Here is a 17855-nt window from a genome sequence, read left to right on the forward strand (position 1 = left end):
TCTTCATATTCTATGAAGAATTTATCCCACTCCAGAATTTGGTTCCTTTGGACATACTTGTGTTCGCAGCTCTCCAATGTCTTTTTTAATATTATTTTTTAAAAGTTTATAATTTTTGTCTCTGTGTTATAGTAGGAACAATGGTCTGTCCTAACCATCTACATCCTAAGGGAAGGGGCCACTTTGTAAAAGTAGATTTTGTCCTGCTTGGTTAGTCTCATACAGTGAAAATGACACTGGTTGTTATTCCATATTCCCTAGTGGTTTTGTTTGGATGTCATTTGGAATTTTCTTTGGGTCCGGTGTTTTAGCTGAAAATCCAAACTCTCTGGAAATGATTGCCTAATACAGAAAGTGCGGACTGGTGGATATTATCTGCAGATATGTTTCCTTTGACCTATACTGTACTGTGTGTATGTGTTTAATTAGAATTTTTTTTGCCAGTATTTAAAAGTCGGAAGCTCTCACATAACAATATGTCCACTTTTTCATTTTTGGAGAGTGACCTCTGACAGCACTGGTCTTGCACTCCAGCAAGGCCACGATGGCCTGGAGCAGAGAAGTGGCCGACCCCTCCCAACAGAAGGAGTACATGCATTACCTGCCTGTAGGTGTATGAGTGGCAACCCTGGTCTCATGAAGGAGTCAGAGCTGACATTCAGGAAGACTCTACAGTGACATCCCGTCTCACTTAGAATAAATCCAAGTCCATGCCAGGACCTAAGAGACCCTACACTCTCTGACCCCGACCCCCTTTCTGACTCATTTTCTCCATCCTCCCCCTGACCCGCTCTGCTGCTGCTTGCTGTCCCCCAGACAAGCCACACACACCCCAGCCTCAGGCCCTGGCTATTTCTTCTACCTACTAATTTTCTCCCAGATAGTCACATGGCTGAGTTCCTGACTTTGTCTATGTCTCAACTCAGATATCACCCCTCGGGGAGGATTTTCGTGGCCATCCTATCTAAAATAACACCACTCATTATCTGCACCCATATCCTACTTTACTTCTGTAACACTTATCTGTACCTGACATCTTGTCTCTTGCTACTTTTTTGCGCATTTATTATCAGTCATCCTCACTGGGAAGTTGGCTCCATGAGGGCAGAGACTTTTCTTGCTTGTTGTTTTTTGGTATTTTTTTTTTTACTGCTGTACCCCAGTAGCTGCATCAGTGCCTGGCGCCTAAACCTCGTCAGGTAAGTGGATGAATGAACAGTGCCTATTTTGACTCAAATCATTGGTTCCACTGTTTTTCTCTTCAGAACAATAAGGAAGTTGAGTTTCATCAACTCTAACAGAAATCCCAACTTTAAAATTCTGTTCTTCTTGCCATCATCCTCATAATGAGCTAGAGATTTCAACCTAGCTTCCCTGTCCTCTTAGGGAATATCACAACTGCCCATTTTACAGACAGAAGTGGAGCAGAACGCCAATATTTAATGCCAACTGATAAATACCAGCAGCTTCACATACAAGGAACGAGAACTGAAGCCAAAATGTCCCCAGATCAGTAAGATAGAGGTGGAATGGAGAAGTTTAAGATCAGCATCCTTATCAAGATCAGGAAAAAAGAGTACTACTCTTCCTTTCAGCCTGCAGGGGATTTAATCAGGTGAGCTGGAGATGATATGCCTGACTCCATTCTAGAAACTCCAGGCGCCGGGGCTGCAGAGCTCATCAAACTACTGCCTATGGGTCTAGGCATGCTGCTGAAGGAGAGGATTGAGAAACAAGCAACAGTGGACATCAGCTCCAGCAGAGAGCTGATAATGGGGCCGATGGCGACTTGTTCTAGCCTTAGATCCTGACCTGCCCTGTCCAATACGGTAGCCACTAGGCATGTGTAGCTATTTAAATTTATTAACTTTAAAATTAAATGAAATTTAAAATTCAGTCCTTTGGTTGCACTAGCTACGTATTTCAAGTGCTCAATGGCCACATGGGGCTATTGGCTACCCATTGGGCAGTATAGATTATAGAACATCTTGCATAAATTTTTTTGGACAGTTATGATTTGATGCAGCCAATCACCTGGCTTCCCAGTATCCAGCCCTGTATCCCAGTTATTTTTAACTGAGATTCTCCCATTCTCCCTTTCTTGCTGTAAGGGTTGCAATCTGTAAGAACCTGACCATTAAAAAAAATGGAATCAGTGGAGTCTTGAATAACAGCCCGTGACTTTCTCTAACTTAGCCGTTCACGAAATGGCTGCTCAGAACTCACATTCCATCTTAGAGTCACCTCTTTGGAACTGCCAGGGAGTTCATGGCATGTGTGTCCTGGCTCTGGGGCAGCTCTCGTAGAAGTCCATACTCATTTCCCAACCATGTCCTGCTGAGCATTACAAATCACCTTCTGTCTTTCAAAAACGCTCTGACCCACTGGAGTTACTCCAACTCACTTTCTTGCTTGGAATTCACTACTTCTTTTGGTGTTTATCAATATATCATTACCCAGTATGCCAAGATCATGTCTCAGCTGTGGTGATATATTACCTCGCCATAGCATATTCCAAGGAACTTTCCACCCCTTTTAAGGGACCAAAAGATCCGTGAGCAGCCTAAGGAAACGGGATGCCAGGAAACAAGGACTCAGCTCTCACGTAGACATCCCACTCACCAGCACAGGTCTGCCTTTGAGAGGCCGCGTGTATGAGGGAAGGAGTCCAAGAAGGTGTGTGACTTTGGAATAACTACAGAGGGCGGCTAAGTAAGTTAGAAAGCCTGTAACTCATAGTGATGGCCAACTGTAGACAAGGGGGTGAAGTTGACAAGTTTGTCCTTGGCTTCCCTCCACGCTCCCCTGAGAACCTTTTTCTCATTTGTCTGCCCTGTCCTCTGCCCTCCAGCTTGCCCAGGACTCTCTACCAGGCTTTCTCACCCTTTCAGAGAAGCTCCTTTTGGGCTCTTTTTCTCCCAAAGAAATTTACTTCCATTCCCATTAGTCTGTGCTAGTGAAGACCAGCCAGTTAATGGCACAAGCTAATTTAGTTAAAGGCAAGTCTTTCACGTGGTCCAAAGATAAGCTACAGAGGGAGTAAAGACTTTAAGACATTACGATTTCACATGTCCATTTTCTAGGGGAAGAGCCATAGATTTTATCAGATTCTAAACTATGTCCATGACCCAAAAAACAGTTAAAGTCACTGCTGGTGAGTATTAAGAGCTGATAATAGTAGGGGGTTTTCCTCTCGGGTTATGTTTGCATTTTAACCACCATGAGATGGAAAAGCCACCATCTGTTACATGTTTTTTAATATTTGACATTAATATTTTAAAATATTGGAAAATAATAATGAGAGAGCTTTGAGGCCAGAGGCAAGAGAGGTAGGAAAGACCATTTGGGGCAGGAAACAGGGCATCTTACTGCCTCTGAGATGACATCCAACCACCACCACTCGGAACAAGTGTTTTTCTTCGAACACGAAGGCTTTCCCCTCACATAAACCATAGCCTTTCTTCAGAAAATTTTTTAAAAAACGAAAACAACAACTAACCAGGCTTAGGATGCCACTTATTTTCTTCCTTACAGACAAATTCTATGATGAAGGACAGTAGGACGTGGCGAGAGATATGGAGAGGATTTTAGTCCTGGCTCTAGCGCGAATTCGCTGAGCAACCTTCTGAGAACGGCTCCGCATCTCTGGGCCTCAGTAACTTCATCTCTAAAAAATCCAGGCAGTCCTTTCCTGTCCTATGATTCTAAAGAAGCCTCCAAAAGTCTACTTTAAATAAAATTTCTGTACTACCCTTTTATTGATCACGAGACGTTGTTTACATATTTCGGAAGGAAAAATTTCCAACCAAAACGAGGTTGTTTTCTTCCTTTTTAATATGTTTGCATCTTGTCTGAAGTTGCAAAACCTGCTCTTGAAAGCTTCAGAACAGTTTGTGGTGGACTGCAATTCTTGTCTCAGAGAGACTAATTGGAAACAAAATCTAAGGAAGAAAATTCAAAGCCCATTTCTACGCTTCCTGCCTTTTAGATCTTCTAACATGTAAATTGACCGTTACAAAGAGGATTAGTTATTAGAATGTCCTGCATGAAGACCAACGTTCAGCTCCCCCGTTTATTCCTTGCCAGAGAGTCCAGGGTGACCAGCATCTTAATGGCCTTCTTTTCAGCTTGCTGGAGGATGAACTGCATACTAACTCCAGATCCTGTGTTCCCCCAACTTTAATTTAACCACAGCCTTAACAAACTGGAGACTCTTCCCCACCCCGAAATTGTGCTTTAAATTAGACCAAAACCTGGTACTCCAGACATGCCCACCAGGGAACTATAATTATTTTAAAAGATTTAAAGTTACCTTTAATCTCTGGATTTTTGGTGATCTTTCCCATACTTATTTCTGCTACATTCATTATCTGCTCCTCTTTTTATTCTTATGTACTGGGTGTTTCTTGCTTTCTGTTTTTTTCCTGATAAAATTCCCTGCAAGACCACATTTTTTCTGATCGCTTAATTCTCCCCTAGCACTGTTTTCCTTGTGCCTCCTCTCTTCTTTTTTTTTTTTTTTTCTTTTCTTTTTTTCTTTTTTTAGTGGCTGGCCTGTGCAATGATTGAACTCTGGACCTTAGTGTTATCAGCACCACACTCTAACCCACGGTGCTAACCCGCCAGGCCTCCTCTCTTCTTTTTCTAATACAAAGACCTCCTTGCCCAGCAATCTGAGCTATTCCAACATCATTGAGAATCAGGAAACAAGCAGGAAACACAACTGAATAGCCAACGTGGATTTATCACAAAAGCCTTGATAAGCTGGCCTTCTCCCTAACCAGTTTGCTTTTGCATTATGCATAATTTTATCTAGAAAAAAAAATGCAAGTGTCAAATATATAAGTGTGTGAAGAAGGGGGTGGGCCAGGCAGGCCTGGGAGAAGAGAATTCTCCAAGGGCTAGACTGCCAGCCAAGGAAAATGCCAACAGACAGCCTGGCAATGAGATAGGAAATAGGAGACAATGAAAAGATGATAAGAGGAGAATCAAAGAATCAGTGCAGTCTAGGCTATTCCGTGGTGAGATAAACAGACCCATTCACCCTGGCGGTAACTCATCTGGATCGCAGCATATCTAGAATGAGAGCAGCATGGATTATCAATTTGGCTTGGAAACAGAACAAAGATAATAAGCTGATTGGTAGGAGCTATTTCATGTTAAGCTCCCAATAGCCATTCTTTCTTTTTCATTTTAGTAATAGCTGAGCCTTCGACTGCTCAGAATTGAGACGATCTTTACCACCCTCCTTGCAGTGGGGTAGGGCCAATGCGAAGTGAGTGGAGGTGACATGGATCCAGGCCGTGCCCTTCTGTAAGGGAAGGCTGGTGCTCTCCACTGTCATCTGCAAACTGAGATGCGGACACAGTGGCTGGAATGAGGACAACCCGTCACATACTGAGGATGACAGAGCAACAAAAAAGAGTCTGGGCCACTGACACAGTGGAGCCACCGTGTCACCTTACACTGCTTATGCCTGGTCTGTTTCTTGATAAGAATAGACTTTTGTCTCCCTTAAGCCACTGATATTTTGGTGTTTAGCAACAGAACCTACATCCTAACTAATCGACTCATGAAATTTTTTACTTTCAAGTAAGAACATGATTTGGGGATCCCAATGATTATGCCCTACACTCCACATTCCCCCTTTCCTTTGGCAGTGGCTCTGCAGTGAAAAGGAAAATTGGGATTTGGAGTCAAACCTTGGCTCCATAAGTTGCTAATTTTTCTTCATCCATAAAATGGTAAGTCATGAGTGTTAATAGCTATGAAATGCTCCTATGCCGTGCTTGCTTATGGGCATTATCTCATTTAATCATCACGGCAACGTAGGTGGTAAGTGTTATTATAACACCAGTGTTACAGGTGGAATTAAGCATCTTTCCTGAGATCTTTCAGCTAGCGAGAGGCAAAGCTGGGATTTGGACCAAGAGAGTTTGACTTGAGAGTCCACAGCTCTTAACCATTTCCCTTTGCACTTAAGGTTCTGCATGGGTTAAGTACAGCACCCAGAATGTGGTCATCTCGTTACAAACTGGGGGTGACACTGGATGATGCTGATTGTGTTCTGATGGAGTCTGTCTTTTTGAGCTACGGTACTGAATTACCTACTGACCACCTTGTCTCCCCTGAAACATTCTTTTTTATAGGCGAAGGGAGCATTTAATCAAAGACATTTAGTTCCCTTCACCTAAAGGACGTTTTCTTTCTCCTCCTGTTATAAATTCATTTTTTAGTCAAAATCTCAGAGTCCTAGGTCTCCCCAAGGCCGTATTCTGTAATGATAATTCTGAGTCACTAAGAAAATTTGCATTCTGTTCAAAATGCTTTGGAAGGCAGGAAAAAGAAACCCGCATACTGAGAGAGGGCTCCCCTACAGATGAGTAAGACAGACAAATTTCAGCCCTCTGGCCTTTCCTTTCAGCCCTCTGGCCTTTCCTTTCTCACACAGCAAGAAAGAAGAAAGAAATGCTGCTCAATGCCAAAAAGGAGGCTCTGGAACTTGAGGCCAGTCACTGCTCACAATAGGGAAAAACTTAAGAAGAAATTCAAGTCTTAGGAGATGAAAGAGGAAAAGAAAGGAGGAAGAAAAGGAAATAATCCGTAAAGATTTTCTCCTACAATGGGTAAAGGGGGAAATGAGGGTGCTTTAAAGGGGAGGTTCTGTTTTTCCGGGAGTTCCTCTCTAAGGACGCTTGTGCTCCCAGCTGCACTGGATCACGGCAGTTAATGGGCTGCAGGCAAGTGAAGGGGTGCGCCCAGTGGAAGTCCCTGGAAACTGCCAGGAGTGCCAGGACTGTGACCCTTCTCCTGGCCTAGACAGGAACAATCTCTGTCTCACAGTGCTAGAAAAATGTGTCATCCCCATTTCACAGATAAGGAGTGTGAATCTTGAAGATGGTAAACAGCTTGTCTAAGATCACATAGATATTAAGAGGTGGACCTGAGATTTTAATCCAAGATTGTGAGTTACCAAAATCCACTAAAAATATTCCTTCACTATGTAGCATGACTTTCTCCTTAGATTACTTCTTCTACTAGCTATTGTTTGAGTGCCTTTCTTTTCTTTTCAGTCAGCATTTATTAAGCACCAACTCTATCCAGGGGTTAAGATACAAAGACATGGCTCTTCCTGTCACTAGACTCACAGATTGCTGGAGAAGGCAAAGAGGACCCACCCACACAGGGTAACAAAGTGTTACAGTGTCACGAATACTATGACAACAAAAGTAATGAACAGTTATTGAGTGCTTGCTATGGGCGAGGCACAGTGCTGAGAGATCCGCCTGCGGTGTTAGAGAAGGGAGATGAAGGAGGCAATCAATCATCTTCCCTTGGGTGGGATTAGCTTGCCAGATTTAGCAAAAAAAAAAACACAGGATCCCCAGTTAAATTTTAATTTCAGATACACAAAAATGCTTTTTAGAATAAGTATGTCTCTTACAATGTATATAAAAAAATACTTTTACTTAAGCATTATTCATAGTTTATCTGAAGTTCAAATTTAATTGGGAGTGCTGTATTTTATCTGTAATTCTAGGTGAGGAGAGTGAAGGAGTGGTAGAATCTGTTTTATTCAGAAAGTGAGTCTTGAAGGTGAGTAGTTTCCCTCCAGATTTGCAGTAGTGGGGAAGGGAGAGGAGGAGGTGAGCAGGACTGTGGAATCTTTAACCTCATATGAATCATGGCCATGAGAAACTATAAACTTTGAAAAGACTGATAGAATTGCTTGTATAAGGATGAGTTAAGCAATCTCAAAATCATATCATTTTTGAAAGTCCGTGAAAAATAAATTAGTACCTACAAGTGTACTTCAAAAAGTCATGGAAAAATAGAATTAAAAGATAGTATCAATCTTTCCATGAACTTTCTGAAGTATCCCCGTATATTTTGTCACCTTGTAAATACAAGGTGTCCTACTGAGTTAGGTTGAGGCAGAAATAAGTATGGCGGTGAAAAGCTTGTAGTTGCCAAGCAAGCACTCAGGATGTAGCCTCCTTCTCTTCATGTGTAATGGGAGTGCTGGTCTTCTAAAGAATACTCTCTACCCCCTCAAAGAAAAGATCAGAGTAAAAGAGAGGAGGTAGCGTAGTGAAATAACAGCTACCATATGCTCCGTGACTGGCCAGGTGATCTGGGTTAAGCTATTTCCCGTCTGTCAGTTTCAGCTTCCTTCTCTGTGAAGTCACAGGCTCTCCCTGACTGATATCGAAGGCTCCCTCCAGCCCTCACAATGACTCAGTTTTAAATAGTGAGGAAGAGTCATGTCAGCTATCAGGTCAACCACATACGAGGCAGCTTGGTTCTCCAGCCTTCCTGGCAATTCTGTAAGCTCCCAATATTCTTCCAGAAAATTTGCTTTTGCTCTTTTTAGCTAAAGTTGATTTCTTCTGCTTTCAACCAATGAATCAAAGGACTCCAGAGCACTGGATGGGGACAGGATGGGGGTGTGGGTGCCAAGGTCAATTACAGCCAATTTTAGGATCTTAGGTGAAGAAACCGTATCTTCTACTTCTTTGCCCCCACAAAGTAGTAGGCATGAACAAATTACTATAGTAAAGCAAAATTATACTTCAAACTCATTGCAAATCAGCCATCCCCAAACCACAGAGAGGTTTTATGTGATTAAAACCACAATAGATTGCAGAAAGCTCTTCAGGAGGCCAAGAGAGCTGACCCAGGTCACCTTGCCAAAAAGCAAGTTTCATGATTGCTTTCTGCCTGCCCAGGATTCCTGTGGTTCCCACTGGTAATGTGATCCTTCACTTCCTGACATCGTTGCTCTCTTATTGCTATTCCCAGTCTTGTATCACGGGACTCCTGGAAGGGCTGGATGCCTCAGATAGAGAGAGGATGTGCTCTCCAGGCATGGTCAAACATTGATTATCCACAGGAGGTTCAGCCTCAGGTTCATCAGCCAACTGTGGTTATCAATGACGTGATTGCTGTCACTAAGGACACTGCTCAATCCAATGTTTTACTTAATTCAAAGTTTTTATCAAATACGTACCAAACCCACACTACATGCCAGATTTTGTCAAATTATCTCATACTTTCTCTTTAATTCTTAACCTTTGTGATCTTGTTTTAACTCTTTCGGAACCGCTGCAACATGTAAGTTCCTCCAGTATATTATCTAGAAAGCAGGCACACTGTCCTGAAAGATAACAGATTCCTGCTTATCATAGTGTCCTCTGGGTATATATGGCAAGTACTAGTGTGCTTGAACTTCAAAAATAGATGCACAAAAAAATACATGCTCAAATTTGCAAGAAAAATAGTGGGAAAAATCCTCATAACAAAACAATTGGTCTCAAGTTTGGGGTGGAAGTTGTTAATTCATGGGGACTTTCTTCAATAAAGAAAATTAATTTAATACAAAATAACTGTTGACTAAAAAGAGGGGGGGAATACACTTTACTCCTTAGTATTAATAACCAAGCACTTTGCTAAGGGAGCTTAGATACATATTACATGTATATGCATATTTTAATATGTGAAATAGACATTATAATACAGATACCTTTATTACTATCCCCTTTCCACAGAAGAGGAAATAAAGACCCATGAGGTTAAAAATCTTGCCTAAGGTCATATTGTTAGTAAGAAGCAGAGCTAGGTTTTAAATATAGAACTGTCTGACCCCATTGTTTATTGTGCGTGTAACTACTGTGCTACATTCCTAATAGTTTTGCTGAGACTTTGATCCCATCAGACCTCCTGGGGCAGATGGAATCTCTAAACCCAGTTGCCTCTGGCCATGAGCAGTTGAATCTGTTCAACTCTATTCTGCTCACCTCCCTCCACAACCCTGAGCTGCACAAAATACTACCATTTTGCAAGTGTGACATGATATGGAAAATGCTGGGAAGCATTAATTTAGCCACCTAGGAAATCACCTTCTGATTAAAAGGTAAAAGTCATTGGGTAAGCGGAAACCCCATGAGTGACCGTGTGCTGAGGGCTACCCTCTTTCTTTTAGACTTGAAGGATTAAGTTAAAGATCAGGGACAGGCAGGTGGGTAGAGGGAGTGTCATTCTTGCACAAACCTGGTAGGGTAATTAGGTTAAGTGCCCCTGAGTGTTAAGTGAGAGTTGCTAAAGTCAAGAAAGTTTTTGTGGACATGGTCAGAAGGCTGTGTCTGTCTAGAACAGGATTTGGTAAATTTATGGCCAGACCTGTGAGCCAAATCCAGCCAACGACCTTTTTTTGTACAGTCCATGAATTAAGAATGTTTCTTATACTTTTAAAAAGTTGTAAGCAAAACAAAGAAGAATATGTGATAGAGACCATTTGTGGCCCTCAAAGACTAAAATATTTGCTATCTGCCCCTTTCCAGAATAAGTTTGCCATCAACCCCTAGTCTAGAAGCTACCCATGATCCTAACAAGAAAGCCACAGGCCAAGAATGTGAAGCCAGAATAAAAAACATCGCAAGAGTGCAATGGCTTCACTTGCAAATTTATAGCCTTTGTGTAACTCTTCAAGACAGACTTACCTTAGCCTTTGGGAACGAAGAGTCAGTGTTTAGTTGGAAAAAGGAGAAATGGAAAATAACCTTCTGTTTCTCAATTTTACACCTTCCAACTTGATAGGTCTCCAGGTATTTTGTGAGCTTTTTCCAGGCAGATTCTATGAGAATGAACAGCTGCACAGAGATGTTTCCAAGAGACGGCATGAAGAATTTTAATCAGAAGACAGAAAGATAAAAATATTTAATGCCTACCATAAACCAGGAACTTTCACACCTGCCGTACCAAAAATCCCATGCAACTCATACAGATAACACACTGAGTCTCAAAAGGGCTAAGTGGCTTACCCAAGATCAAATGCTGGGTAAATGATAAAGCTGGGATGCAAGTCTCAATTTACTTATTCCAAGTCCAGTGCTCTTTTCTCTATGCTCTGATCAAGATTGTGAATTTGAAAGTGACCTAGATGGAGAATCCAAAATCCAGAGTTCCAGCTACGTCTTGGTTCCTCATCTGATTAATGTGAGTATCAGACTAGAGGATTGCAAGATCCATCCCAGCTCCATCCCAGCTCCATCCCATCACCATTTGAAAAATGATGCAAATGAAATAGCAAAGGAAATGGAGGAATGCAAGTTTATGCTCCTGGATTGTCCAATTTCCTTGGAGTAAGAGGTCAGTGGGGGAAGGGAAACTTGGCCAGATTCATTTAAGTGAGAAATGCATGACCAGAATCTGTGTACTAAGGGCTTTCAGTGCTGAAGGTATGACAGCCTGACTTAAAAAAGATTCCCTCCCATGACAAACACATGCAAATGCTAGATAAATATTTCCAACTTTAAAATACATAGTCTGAAAGAAAGCCAAGACAATTCCTAAGAGCCAGAAACAAAGAGGAAATTCAAAACCAGAGATGTGAGCACCCACTGACATGTGAGGGACCAGGAAAGAATCAGGCCTGCACACAAGACCTATAATAAACATGGCCTGCAGCCTGTTCAGGCTGGAACAGAGACCTCTGTTTAAGACTGGAACTCTCAAAAATCCTTCCAGGATGGGAAAGGGGAAGTAGAAGAACTTTGTCTGCTGCCCCAAGAAGCACCAGGAATCAAGTTGTGAAACCTACAAACTTAACCTGGCTATAGAGTATGAATCTAAACTACCTACAAGTTATAAGAATCTCAAGCAAGAAATTAATGTAATCACTGGTCCATGACCTGTGGAAACCACAGGAATCTAGAGAGTAGATACGAGACTGCACATTATCCATGATCCAAGGTACATGGGACACTCTCTAGAAGGAAAAATAAAAGCTTACAGTAAACGGTTACTAACCACATGAGGAAAAAGTATCAGAGCATCAGGTGACACAACACATGAAAGAACAATCAGCCCAAGAACTAGAAATAATAACATAACCTGAAATATGTTGCAAAATAAGTATGTTTAAATTGAAGCAATAAAAGAAGGCATAATAAAAGCATCAAAATGATAGGACTCTTAAAAAGTAAGTGATGGATTTGAAGAATAATCAAATAAAACTTCCATAATTGAAAAGTATAATCGTTAAAATTTTAAACTCAATTTAAATAGCAGATTAGATACACTTGAAAAGAACTAGTGAACTGCTAGATTGATTTGAGAAAATCATCTAAAATGAAACACAGAAAGATAACAACATAGGAAATATTAAAGAAAGTTTAAGAGAGATGAGGGAGGCAGGAGCTGAGGGCAGCCCCCTCCACCCAGGAGAAGGCAAAAGAGCACGCCGAAAACACCACTTCCACACAGGTGACCCACCACAGTCACAGCTGCTGCAAAAGTGGTGACACCGCAGAAGTAGCCACAGCCACCCTACAGGCAGCCCACCAGACACACTATTGCACTGACACAAGAAGAGTCACCAGTGAAGACCAGAACAAAAAAAAGTACGTCTCTCTCCTCAAAGCCCGCTCCAGAGTAATAGAAGAACTGCTCTACTGGATGACCAGACATCAACACAGAGATACTAGACACACCCAAGAAAATATGATTCCACCAAAAGAATATAGAAATTCTCAAATACCAGACCCCATAGAGAAAGAAACCCTTGAAATGCCTGAAAAGGAGTTCTGAGCAACAATCTGAAGGAAATTCATGGAGCGATGAGAAGATTCAGACAACATAATGAAATGAGAAAAGAAAATCTAGGGCCGAGCCCGTGGCGCACTTGGTAGAGTGCTGCGCTGGCAGCGCGGCGGCGCTCCCGCCAGCGGGTTCGGATCCTATATAGGACTGACCGGTGCACTCACTGGCTGAGTGCCGGTCACGAAAAAAATGACAAAAAAAAAAAAGAAAAGAAAAGAAAATCTAGCACATCAAGGACAGAATTTACAAAGAGGTTAATACCTTAAAAAAAGAATGTAGCAGAACTCATAGAACTGAAAGATTCACTCAAAAAAGAAAAAAAAAAACCAATAGCTTCAGCAGCAGGCTAGAACAAATAGAAGAAAGAATTTCTGATCTCGAAGATAACCTTTTGAAATAAACCAGGTGGACAAAAAAAGGAAAAAAGAATTTTTAAAAATGAAGAAAGTCTAAGACAGCTAGCAGATAACCTTAAGTGCACAAACATTTGAGTCACGGGTGTTTCAGAAAGGGAGGAGGAAGGAAAAGGCACGGAAAACCTATTCAATGAAATAATAATGGAAAATTTCCCAGGTATAAGGAGAGACATGGACCTTCATATCCAGGAGGCTCAAAGAGCCCCAGACAGATTCAACCCAAAAATATCCTCTCCAAGACACGTTAGAGTCAAACTGGCAAAGCTCAAAGACAAAGAAAGAATCTGAAAAGAATCGAGAGAAAATCTTCAAGTCACCTGAAAAGGAGCCTCTATTGGACTAACAGCAGAATTCTCACCTGCAACTCTATAGGCCGGAAGAAAATGAGATGATACATTCAAAATACCAAAAGAAAAAAACTACATCCAGGAAGGCTACCCTTCAAAAATAAGGGGAAAATAGTGTATTTGACAAACAAACAAAAACTGCAGGAGTTCACCACCACACAACCAACCCTATAAGAAATTCTCAAGGAAGTCCTGCATCTGGAATCCGAAAAACATTAGTCACTACCACGAACACGCAAGAAAGAACAAAACCCACTGGTAGAACAAAAATATAAATGAGAAAGAGAAAGAAACGAAATCTTAGCACCAAAAAAAACCCATAATGACAATGTTGTAATGCCTCTGCTTGATTTTGATTTTACTAATTTGATCTTCTCACTTTTTTTCTTGGTCAGTCTAGATAAAAGTTTGCAAATTTTGTTGATCTTTTTAAAGAATCAACTTTTGGTTTTGTTGATTTTCTCCACTGTTTTTTAATTTCCTATTTCATATACTTCTGTTGTAATCTTTGTTATTTCATACTTATATTTGCTTTTGGTTTAGTTTGCTCTTCTTTATTTTCTTAAGGTAAAAGTTTACATTACTAATTGGAGATTTTTCTTATTTTTAATATAAGTGTTTACAAGTATAAATTTTCCTCTAAGCACTGCATGAGCCCTACATCCTATAAATTTTGATATGTTGCAGTTTGATTTTTATCTCAAAGTCCTCTCTAATATCCCTGTGATTTTTCTTTTTACCCATTATTTAGGAGAGTGTTGTTTAATTTCCACACATTTGTGAATTTTCTAAATTTTCCTGTTATTGTGGTTAGAGAACATGTTTTCTTTGATCTTAGTATTTTTAAATGTATTAAGACCTGTTCTCTGACCAAAAAATTTTTTTAAATAAAAAATAAATAGGTTTTCCATCCTTAGACAAAAAATGAGAGAGAGAGAGAGACATAAAGTATTGACTGATAAATTCCAACGTAAATCATCTATAAATTCTAGAAGACAATGGAAGGAATAGAGTTAGTAGCAACCAAAAAAAAAAATAATAATGGCTGGGAGTTTTCGAGAACTGAAGAAAGCCACTGAGTTCCCAGTAGGATAAAACAAAACAAACAAAAATCTCAGACAACTACATACATTGGAGACAAAGTTTTAAACAAACACTAAATCCTTAAAAGCACCCAAAAAGACATAACCTAAAAAGAAACAACAACTAGGCTCACCACAAAATTACCATTAGCAACTACAGAAGAGCTTCTCTTATACCCAACTAAACTATTGTTCCAGACTGAGGGTGAAATAAAGATAGTTTAAAAAAATAAGACAAAAATAATTGCCACTAACATCCATTGCTGAAAAAATTACTAATTTGATGTACTTCAGAAAGAGGATAATTGAACCCAAAACAGAATGTGAAGCAAGAGGAAATAATGAGTCAATAAGCATTGATTTAAAACAATAACCAAAGGAAGACCTGATTTGACAGAGTCAAAAGCAAGTGAAATTAAAATACTGAGGAAAAATAATACGGAAGACGGAAGGGAGTTTTAAATTCTTTTATTTGGGGGAAAGAGAGCAAAGAAATACTGAATAACTAGTAAAAGTATGCATGATACACTTTTGACTGTACTTAGTAAAATATTTGAAATAAAAGGAACACTTTTAAGCCAATATTAGGAGATAGAGAAATAGAGTAATGAAAACAAAAAACATAAGGAAGAAAAAGAAGAAGAGGGAAGAAAAAGAAAAAAAGCAGCAGCAGCCGCAGCACGTGGGCAAGGAGTTCTGGAGCTCCAGTTTTACCACCAAGTTCTGAGTTCATCCCAGCCCCTGCTGAGGTTGGGCGCCACCTGCTGGTAATCGTCATCTCCAGCTGGAATACTGACAGAGTTTTCTGGGTCCAGTAACTGCCCGGGGACCCACTCTCTGCCTCCATTGCCTGTCATTTCACCTCTTCCCAGCCCTCTTCCACATACATAAAAGATGAGGACTTTAATCCACTTCCTGATTAAAAACAAGGGCTGGGAAAACAATGGGAGCCCATCACCAACTGTGTTACACCAAAATTTTAACCAGGATTATTTGGCCAAGATTTATTACATTCAAAAAGAATAAAAGCTCAAAATTAATGACTGGGCGCTCAATGCAAGGAGTTAAAAAATGAACCGAGTAACCCAAAGAGAGCAGAATGAAGGAAATGAGAAAGATAAGTAAGGATTTAATGAATTAGAAGATACACAATAGAGAAAGTCAATAAAAAATTTTTTAAGGTGAATAAAATGAACATCTGGCACAAGAAAAAATGTTTCATCTTCCTCTCATATTTCATTTTCTTCTCCTAATGAGAAGCAATGGAGGGTGTTGCTGGCAATTCTCTTGGCCTTTCCTTCATGGTCCCAAGATGCTTGCTACAGCTTTATGCATCATGCCCACATCCCAGTCAGGAAGCAGGCGGCAGGGGGATGGGCAACCAGCAGAATTCTACTTGTGTCTCTTGAGCCAAAACTGTCACATGGCCGTCCTTGGCTGGAAAGTATCTAGGAAAAGATTGGGGAAAGGGTTGAGTCAACAAATCAACAAGAAGGATAAGTTAATTTTTATCCTTATAATATGGACTGTGCCCCCCAAGTTTTATGTATTAGTAGTTTGATCCCCACTGTGGCTGTTAAGAGGGTGGGAAATCCTATTACAGTAATTGGAAGGTGGGGCCTTAAAGAGGTGATTAGACTGCAGGACCAGGCTGTAGTGAATGGATTAAAAATGGTGGTCAGGGGTGTGGTTCTGAGGGCTTTAAAAGGAGAGTGCAGGCTCTCTCTCTCTCTCTCTCCCCCCACCATTCCCCCATTTTCTGCCATGTAGGATCCCTGCATTGCTGTAAAGCCACCACCAAGAAGACCTTCACCAGATATTTTTCCTGCACTGTGGACTTCCCAGCCTCCAAAACTGTAAGCAATAAATTTCATTTTCTTACAAAGTACACAGTTCCAGGTATTTTGTTATAAGCAACAGAAATGGACTAATATACCTTCCATTTTCTTCTTCATGTTCCTACAATCCTATACAGACACATATATATATATATACACACACTGTGATAGTTAATTTTAGGTATCACCTTAATTAGATTAAAGGATACCCAGAGAGCTGGTAAAGCATTACGTCTGGGTATGTTTGTGAGGGTGTTTCCAGAAGAGATTGGCATTTGAATCAGTGGACTGAGTAAAGACGATCTGCCCTCACCCAATGTAGGTGGTTGAAGGTCTGGATAGAACAAAAAGGCAGAGGGAAGGTAAATTTTCTCTCTCTCCTTGAACTATGACACCCATCTTCTCCTGCTCTTGGACATCAGAACTCCAGGTTCTTCAACCTTCAACCTCAGACTGGGAGTTACACCATTAGCTCCCCTTGTACTCAGGCATCACCAGCTTTTTTCTCCAGCTTGCAGATGGCATATCATGGGACTTCTCAGCCTCTGTAATCACATGAGACTATTCCCATAATAAATCCCCTCTCAAATACCTAGATATAGATGTAGATATAGATACAGATAGAGATGTAGGTATAGATTCAGATGTAGATATACATAGGTACAGATACAAATGTAGATGTAGATTAATAGATAGATAGATAGATAGATAGATAGATAGATAGATAGATAGATAGATAGATAGATAGATAGATAGATAGATAGGTGGATGGATGGATAGATACAGATATAGATACTATTGGGTCTATTTCTCTGGAGAACCCTGAGTAATACACACACATATTTATACATATACAGTTAGGATGGGGCAAGGAAGTACCAGGAGCTTACGCATGTATTCCTCATTGCCTCCTTGTGTAAAAGCAGTCCTACCTCCTCCTGATGATCAGGGTTAATGTGGCAGCAGTGAGAATGCACCTTAGAAGAACTCCAACTACAGGGAGTGTAACTGACTAAGGGCCCCAGGTGCTGGCTCTGAAATCTGAGGCTGTGCTTCCCACAGTCAGCTCAGGACCAACGGCAAGGCACTGCAGGGATACTACGGTGGGCTTTCCTGGGAGATGAGGGACTCTTCTCATGGCTGACTTTGGGTCAAGGACTCTCCAAGGGCCTTCATGAAACCCTCTTGGACTGCATGGCAGCCTAGGATCCTCCCATTTGACTTTCCTTTCCTCTCCTCTTCACTCAGGGTCATTCCTGCATCACAGTCTGACCACTCTCCCAGCCTAACATATTGCCCATGCATTTTCCTTCATAGGCTTTTGCTCCAATAAAATTCATACATGTTTAATCCTGTCTTGGTGTTTGTTTCTCAGAGGACCCAGACTAATAGTCAATTATCCCAGTCAGTACAATGACTTTCTTCTTGCCTGCTGGATTTTGGCCATGACTGTAACTTGGGAAACTTGCTGTGTCCCCTACCAGAAATGCCCCTCCAAACCTCCAAACCTGCAGAGATCAGGCTTAAAGGAAAAGGAAGCAAAAAATCCACCAGTGGGGCCACTCCTGCTTC

General features: G+C 40.9%; 1 pseudogene; it reads left to right on the forward strand.

Moving 5' to 3' along the window:
- The first annotated feature begins 544 nt into the window (after nt 1-544).
- LOC134370431 (large ribosomal subunit protein uL22-like) overlaps nt 545-17855 on the forward strand; it is a 93249-nt pseudogene continuing 75938 nt past the window's right edge.

The sequence above is a fragment of the Cynocephalus volans genome, chromosome 2 (genome assembly GCF_027409185.1).
Source record: "Cynocephalus volans isolate mCynVol1 chromosome 2, mCynVol1.pri, whole genome shotgun sequence".
Taxonomy (NCBI): domain Eukaryota; kingdom Metazoa; phylum Chordata; class Mammalia; order Dermoptera; family Cynocephalidae; genus Cynocephalus; species Cynocephalus volans.